The sequence below is a fragment of the Salvelinus namaycush genome, chromosome 27 (assembly GCF_016432855.1).
Source record: "Salvelinus namaycush isolate Seneca chromosome 27, SaNama_1.0, whole genome shotgun sequence".
Classification (NCBI taxonomy): domain Eukaryota; kingdom Metazoa; phylum Chordata; class Actinopteri; order Salmoniformes; family Salmonidae; genus Salvelinus; species Salvelinus namaycush.
In genome coordinates this window covers 8,771,412-8,779,313 of record NC_052333.1, presented here as the reverse complement: position 1 = coordinate 8,779,313, position 7,902 = coordinate 8,771,412, and the positions used below count along the sequence as shown (strand labels likewise).

Sequence of the window (7,902 nt, the reverse complement as noted above, 5' to 3'; positions counted from 1 at the left end):
TAGGTCTCTCTTTATGTAGCGCTGTCTCTTGTCGTGATGTGTGTTTTGTCCTATATTTGTATTTTTTTTTATCCCAGTCCCTGCAGGTGGCCTTTTGGTAGTCCGTCATTGTAAATACGAATTATTATTATTTAGCCCTTTTTTTTCTCCCCAATTTCGTGGTATCCAATTGGTATTTACAGTCTTGTCTCATCGATGCAACTCCCGTACGGACTTGGGAGAGGCGAATGTTGAGAGCCGTGCTTCCCAACCAAGTGGTACTGCTTCTTGACACAATGTCCACTTAACCCGGAAGCCAGCCCCACCAATGTGTCGGAGGACACGCTGTGACCATGTCAGCGTGCACTCCACCCGGCCCGCCGCAGGAGTCGCTAGTGTGCTATGGGACAAGGCCATCCCTGCCGGCCAAACCCTCCCCTAACCCGGACGACGCTGGGCCAATTGTGCGCCGCCCCATGGGTCTCCCGGTCGCGGCCGGCTGCGACAGAGCCTGGACTCGAACCCAGAATCTCTAGTGGCACAGCTAGCACTGCCTTAGACCACCGCCACTCGGGAGGCCCATAAGAATTTGTTCTTAACTGACTTGCCTAGTTAAATTAAATACAAATATAGTGCACTACTTTTAGTTTCTCTGTTCAAAAGTAGTGGTCTATATATATATCAAATAGGGTATCATTTGGGATGCAGTCTAAGACTGCCTTGTAGGCTTTTGTGTATCACGCTGTATTATTATGGTACTTGAAGCATAGATATCTGTATCCACAGAGATGATGAGTCTGGTCCTACTAAACCTGAATGGTTTGTGTGAAGACTAAACCACCATATTAAGCTTTAGAGATAGTTGTGAATTAGTGCAGGTAAAGTCGGCTGCTGTTGAGTAAAGCCCCAGATGTGAAGAAATAGATTTAGTTTTGGACCATTATTCTTTTGACAGTTAAATGATTATAAATGGAACACAAATTTAAATAAACATTATTTTTCTTAAAACAGGGTGGATTGTGTAATTTAAGTTCTTTTGGTACATAATCAATGACCGACGTAATGGAAATATCTTACGAATTTCCTCCTTTAGAAAATTAAATCTCACATTCCATCAATCATTAAGAGCTAAAAAAAGTATCTCCTAAAACGTACTGGCTCAATTTCTTCCATGTTACAACAAAACAAACAAAAGTATTTGCACTGGACTACCTACTCCTGGTAGAGGCTAGAGAACCTCCATCTCCACTGTCATCCACATCTGGACAGGGGTATGCTTTATGCAGGTACCTAGGTCTGGCTGGGTCTGAAGGAGACGAGGGACCCCTCCAACAAAGCTGCCCCAGGAAAAGTCACTCCAGCTGAGGTGAGTGTGACGAGTCCCTGTGAACTCTTCATTCCTCAGCATGGCTCAGGCTGGGTGCTGCTGGTCCGTTTAGAGATGACGCTCTCGTACTCCTCTGCTCAGGAGACCGTTAGTGACCGTCTTGCTCTCTATTTTAAGGAGGATGACAGCAATGTATCTCTGTGGAAGGCTGGTCAGATACACACAGTTAGGAGAGTTAGCCATGCTGATGTAATTTACCTTCTCAATGGGGTACATGTAAATGAAGCACTAGACTGACCAAAAATATGTTTTAACTGGAATGAAGCTTATGGAAATGCTCCTCACCTTTCCCAGTAAAAGTTTTGGCCTTTCAAGAATAACCTCATTGACCTCCAATAGCCGACTCCTTATGCAGCTGAAAAGAGAAACTAGGATTACATTTCAGGATCATTTCAAAAGATCTACGAGTAATAAATGGCACTAACCAGAAACGGTGGATTATCTGCAGAGGTGCATCTTAATACGAGAGAAAAGGTTGTAATCACCTGTAAGTGGTGTACTCCTCCTCCCCACCTGCACAAGTTGCCCTCCCTGGGAAAAAGGAAGACGCGCTAGTTAGTTTGACAGTCCCAAGTCAAACTCAGAGGATGACAATACCATAGTATATAGCAGTAGTATAACGTACCAGATAATAATAGTCATATAAAATCATATATATTTATGGAAGATAATATACCAGATTTATATAACATTATTTTAAAAATGTAGTAGCACATTAAGTCTTCGACTTCTCAGACACTCTGTTCTGTAGGCGACTGCAGCCAGCGCTTATTTGATAGTTGATACTCTTGATTGTCCTGCCATTCTGAAGAATAGGGTGAGTCTCTGCCAGGGTGATCACACAGGTTCTGTAAAAAACTGGTAGCGAAGTAACGGGTTGATCTGCTGTAGTGTCGTTGATGAGCTAACATGGTCAAATTTGAAGTGTAGCAAGTGCATCTACTTATCTCAATAGCAGGAAATGAACAATGATGTTCTTACCTATTTGAATGCTGAAGAACGCACTGGTCTTCACAAGCCGCACCCTTGATATCTAAGCACAACGAATACACAACTTTATTAATTCATAACAATGTCAATAAACCAGTAGTAACGAACCATGAACGAGAAGGGTTTTTGGACCAGCCCAACACTAACACATTAGTCAACTGCACATTCTATAAAATTACTGTAAATGGCATAAAGGCTGTCAGGCTGCCATAACCAAAACACGTGTTTGTATCATGTTGAAGCCCAAGCTCAGTGGTCAACGTTGGTAGCTAAAAGACGTTACCCCTTTTATACCATCGAGTGTAATACCGATCGCTGACAGGGGGTGCCTTATTGTGTTTTTTGTCTTCCGTTGATAGAACTAGCTAGTACCAAAGGGCATCAAATAATAATAAAATATTTGACAGATTATTTTACAAATGCTTCGATTTCGTAACGGAGTGTAAATGCTGTTGTACTTCTTCTTCGATGAGGTTTAACGGCGGTTGGCATCCAATAAATGTTGCATTACCGCCACCTACTAGACTGGAGCACACCCTTAGACTTAACAAATACCCTACCATCTAACACTACACTCACTAAAAAAAGAACAAATATGTGTGTGTATATATATATATATATATAATAAAAAAGAACACCACCCTACTCCACTATTTAAATCTACTTAGTCCTACTTCAGGCCTACAACCTGAAAGGATGGAACACCACCACTTAACACACCCTGTAACTCTTCTGATGTCAAGTCTCGCACACCCAAATACCTCTCTGCAGCTGCTACCACAAACTAAATTTTCTGAGACATCCCTGCAGTACAGTTGATCACCATTGCTATAAATGCTAAAAATACAATCTTATTGAAACGTATATCACTTGTTTGTTTATCCCTCTGTAATGGTATAGATCTACTACTCACACCACTTCTCTCAGGATCCCTCCCCATTGACCCATCTTCCTTTACTTTATTCACTGCCTCAGCATATGACAAGTTCTGCACTACTCTAACCCTGGAAACTTCAACCTGCCTCTTTCTCACAGGACATTTCTGATCCCCAGCCCCATGGGCACCCCTACAATTAATACATACAACTCATTTCCCCAATGCTACACATTCCTTTGTCTCATGCGCTTCTAAAAACTTCTTACACCTAGGAACCTCCCTACTACACACTGCTGCCACGTGCCCATAAGCTCAACACCTGTAACACCGTAATGTGTTCGGCACAAAAGCTCGCACAGGATAACTTATCGTTTAATCCTAACATGACTTGTAGGGCAAAGACAACATCAAAACTCAAAAGAACAGACAATAACTCTTCTGTTTCACCACTCATGCCACCCTGTCTGCATCGCAACAAACAACGAGCATCACAAACACCGGGAATCTTCCCCTTCGGTTGGTCAACTTTCACATGTACCGCTACCCCAGTAATCACTCCTTTCAATGGCACCCTTTTCTTGAGAGCAAAACAATTCACCTCTCTTGCCCCCATTTGTTTAACGTGGATGCCTGCTCCTCCCTCTGACCAGCGGAAACACAATTATCACAAGACCAATTCTGGTTACCCTCACCGATTACACAGCACCCAACTCTGGGCTGTTTTCGCCCAACCTGAAACCACAAATGGATCAGCCGAAAGGCAAGGGTCCACTTTTTCAAAAAACTTCACTCCTACTGTCACAGACTCATGTTTATCCTGACCCTCGGTACAAGCCTCGGACTCCGAGAACTTCCCCACACCTATCACCTCCGATACTTCGCCCTCATTCACTTCCATTTCTCCTCCTGTCTTCAGCTCACTCTGCTTACACTTTCTACCATTCTTCTTTAACAAACCATGTCTCTTTTTTCCAGCCATTTTTAACCACCTCAAGCTGGCCCTCTTCCTCCCTCTCTCTCTTAAACCTCCTCTGCCTCTCTTTTTCCCTCCATTCCTCCTCCGTATTCCAAGTATATGTCTAGTTATGATAATACTGCGCTTCTCCTGACATCTTGTTCTTGCCTTCTCAAGGGATGCCATTTAACTGGCTGTCACAATCTCTGTACAATCAGCAGGAACCCCTCGGGATGGGATGTAGCTCTCAACAGTACATCCCCTTATAATGCAGCTGCTTCGTCTTGATGTTCTTCTTTATCAATAGCTACCACAATGCTTTTCCATTTCAAACAAGCGCGCTCTCTTGACCTTGGCTGCCTCCCTGATGTTTTAGCGCTGTTGCACATTTCTGGTCCGTCCATTTCAAACATCCGGAAGACTTCTAGTTGATATTTCGAAAGTTCCAGGAACCTTTTAATCCAACATGAAATGACCTGATGTCAACAGGTGTTAACTTAATGTTTCGTACTGTACTATACTGTACCCTTAAATGTTACCTTTTCTTGTAGATGCAATGCACTGTTAGAAAGGGAATATGTCTCTATTAAGGTGAAGTATGCTTGACAGTGACCTTACTTTTGACTCGGTGTTGCTGCATTGCAGTAGGCTGTTGACAGTAGGCTGTCAATTTCTCATGCCCTTCAAACCCCACTTCAAGTGATTAATAATAAATCCAATCCTAAAACTGGGATGAATCCAAAATGCCTCTAAACAGGTGTTTCATCAATGAGTAATTCCCTTCATAATCAATACTTTCATATAAATGGCCATTATATAATATATTTCAACTACATGACCAAAAGTATGTGGACACCTACTCATCTCATTCCAAAATCATGACATTAATATGGAGTTGGTCCCCCTTTGCTGCTATAACAGTCTCCACTCTTCTGGGAAGGCTTTCCACTAGATGTTGGAACATTGCTGCAGGGACTTAGTTCCATTTAGCCCAGAGCATTAGTGAGGTTGGGCAATTAGGCCTTGATGGGGTTGAGGTCAGGGCTATGTGCAGGACAGTCAAGTTCTTCCACAACAATCTCGACAAACCATTGTATGGACCTCGCTTTGTGCATGGGGGAATTGTCATGCTAAGAGAGGAAAGAGCCGTCTCTAAACTGTTGCCATAAAGTTGGAAGCACAGAATCGTCTAGAATGTCATTATGTGCTGTAGCATTAAGATTTCCCTTCACTGGAATTAAGGGGCCTAGCCCGAGATATGAAAAACAGCCCCGGACCATTATTCCTCCTGCACCAAACTTTACAGTTGGCACTAGGCATTCGGGCAGGTAGCGTTCTCCTGGCATCCGCCAAACCCGTGCTTCACCTTTCCAGAGAACGTGTTTCCACTGCTCCAGAGTCCAATGGCGGCAAACTTTACACCACTCCAGCCGACAAATGGCATTGCGCATGGTGATCTTAGGCTTGTGTGTGGCTGCTCGACCATGGAAACCCATTTCATGAAGCTCCCGACGAGCAGTTATCATGCTAACGTTCCTTCCAGAGGCAGTTTGGAACTCGGTAGTGAGTGTTGTAACCGAGGACAGGTGATTTTTACGCGCTTCAGCACTCGGCAGTCCCATTCTGTGAGCTTGTGTGGCCTACCACTTCGTGGCTGAGCCATTGTTGCTCCTAGACGTTTCCACTTCAAAATAACAGCACTTGACCGGGGCAGCTCTAGCAGCGTAGAAATTTGACGATCTGACTTGTTGGAAAGGTGGCATCCTGCGTCACCGAACTCTTCAGTAAGGCCATTCTACTGCCGATGTTTGTCTATGGAGATTGCATGGCGGTGTGCTCGATTTTATACACCTGTCAGCAACTGGTGTGGCTGAAACAGCCGAGTCCACTTATTTGACGGGGTGTCCACATACTTTTGTGTATAAATAGTGTATATGTAGAACTTTTTCTTCTCTTCTCCCCTAGGGAAGTCTGATGCAGAGGATAGAGCTCCTGACATAGCCATACTTCTCCATCTGTATTCTCCTGAGAAGATAAAGTACAGACTTTCGTATAACCGCAAAGCTCCATACATTTTACATTATGATAAATGAGGATGCCAGATCCTCCATGAACAGGTCCGCCCCCCCCTCTCTTTAGAATGACTATCTTGAAATATGACTCACTTTTCTAACTTTGTTGCAAGTTTTCTGTATATTCAGCTGTTTTTTTTTGTAGAGTAGACCTAAAAGCTCATATAGCCACACACACAGCAGTTTGATTGATGTGTGCCGAGACGTCTGAAAGTATTGCTTTCAACTTACAACGCCTGACCTCTCTCCTCCAGCAAGTTGTGCTTGGCTCATTAGTGTGCCTTTTACACTCTGTTGCCACTAGATGTCACTGCTATACAAGTTTGGAGAGGTTGGTGCATGGTAAATACACGAGGTAACACAAGCCAATGCCATACCCATATGCCACTTATCCACAGTCTATGTGTTTTAATGGATGATTCATCGTGGCAGATCTTTAAAACTTACCACATAGCCTCCTACTGATAGATGTGTTTTGTTCTGATTCTGTTTTAGAATCAGAACAAATATTGTGTTGGTGCTAATGGGACTTAAATCTGTTATATTTCAATATCAATATAACTTTTTTATACTCAGCTTTAATGTTTCTCCCAGGCCTTGCATAAATGTTTGTTCTCTTGAATTTGTGTCACTGATAATTACGTAATGATTTCTAAGGGGTAGGGGTGGGACAGAGGGACCATGGGAATGTTTTCCCTTCCTGAGTTTGAGAAATCGAGACTCGATACTGACCGGTCAGATTCCAAGCATATCTGACGTGGCTGTTTGGCTATGTGGACAATTTGTAGGGAACATTTTTTCTTGCACAAGGCAGCTTAGGTGAAATGACCTCATGTTGACCACATAATTGGTAGAGAGGGGGGAAGAGGGAGGAGGAGGGAGAGAGAGAGAAAGCAAAAGAGAGAGGGGGAGGGGAGCGAGAGAGGTACACAGAGTTTTTCCATGTATCGGCTAACTTTTGCCAAGCTTTTGGAAACTGTGGCTGAGTACTGCCTAAGAAATGTGTTTTTCCGTTACTCTTCTCTGTGGTAGTGTAGTCTGCAATTGATTCTGGGAAAAAAGACAAAACTGCAGCTGAGACAGTGGAAATAAATATAAATAATGAATTGGATCTGGCTTAAAAAAACAGTTATGTTAAATGATTGAAATACAATAATTCTTGCAAGTCTGGGCTGGTGACAGAAATAGTAGTGTATTTGTCTCTCTGATTGGAGGATGATGCTCATCTCTCAACTGGCTGCAGTAAGTCAAGTGCTCAACAAGTTGCGTTACAAAGACATCTGTCACCACTGAAACAAAGATGGTTTTCTCAGAGTGAACTGTAGAAGTGCCAAGGTCATAGACAAGCCTGTATTAAGACAGCATAGTTCAGTCACCTCTTACACTCACACTTTCTAGGGGGACGACAGGGATGAAACCACAGCCTTGACAACACTTTCTCAAGGGATTGAGCAGCTTTGTTTTACACAACTTAAAAATAATGTGAAGAGTGAGTTTGTTAACCTAACTGGCAGTTGGTCTGACGTGGTGTTTGGAGTATTGGAGAATTCCTCAGACATCTCAGCACATGCATTGTAGGGCTCATTCAGACACACACACACACACACACACACACACACACACACACACACACACACACACA

At 43.2% G+C, this 7,902-nt stretch overlaps 1 long non-coding RNA gene across 2 annotated transcripts; it reads right to left on the bottom strand.

The window, feature by feature from the left end:
* Positions 1 to 601: 601 nt before the first annotated feature.
* On the bottom strand, positions 602 to 2,818 carry LOC120022610. 2 transcript variants are annotated; one of them, XR_005472618.1, is made up of 6 exons: positions 2,640 to 2,818; positions 2,348 to 2,399; positions 2,043 to 2,224; positions 1,852 to 1,897; positions 1,652 to 1,721; positions 602 to 1,514 (listed from the first exon to the last, which is right to left on the bottom strand). It is a non-coding gene; the product is annotated as an uncharacterized LOC120022610 (long non-coding RNA). The 2 variants fall into 2 exon arrangements; XR_005472617.1 differs by having other exon boundaries at positions 2,081 to 2,224.
* Positions 2,819 to 7,902: the final 5,084 nt, after the last annotated feature.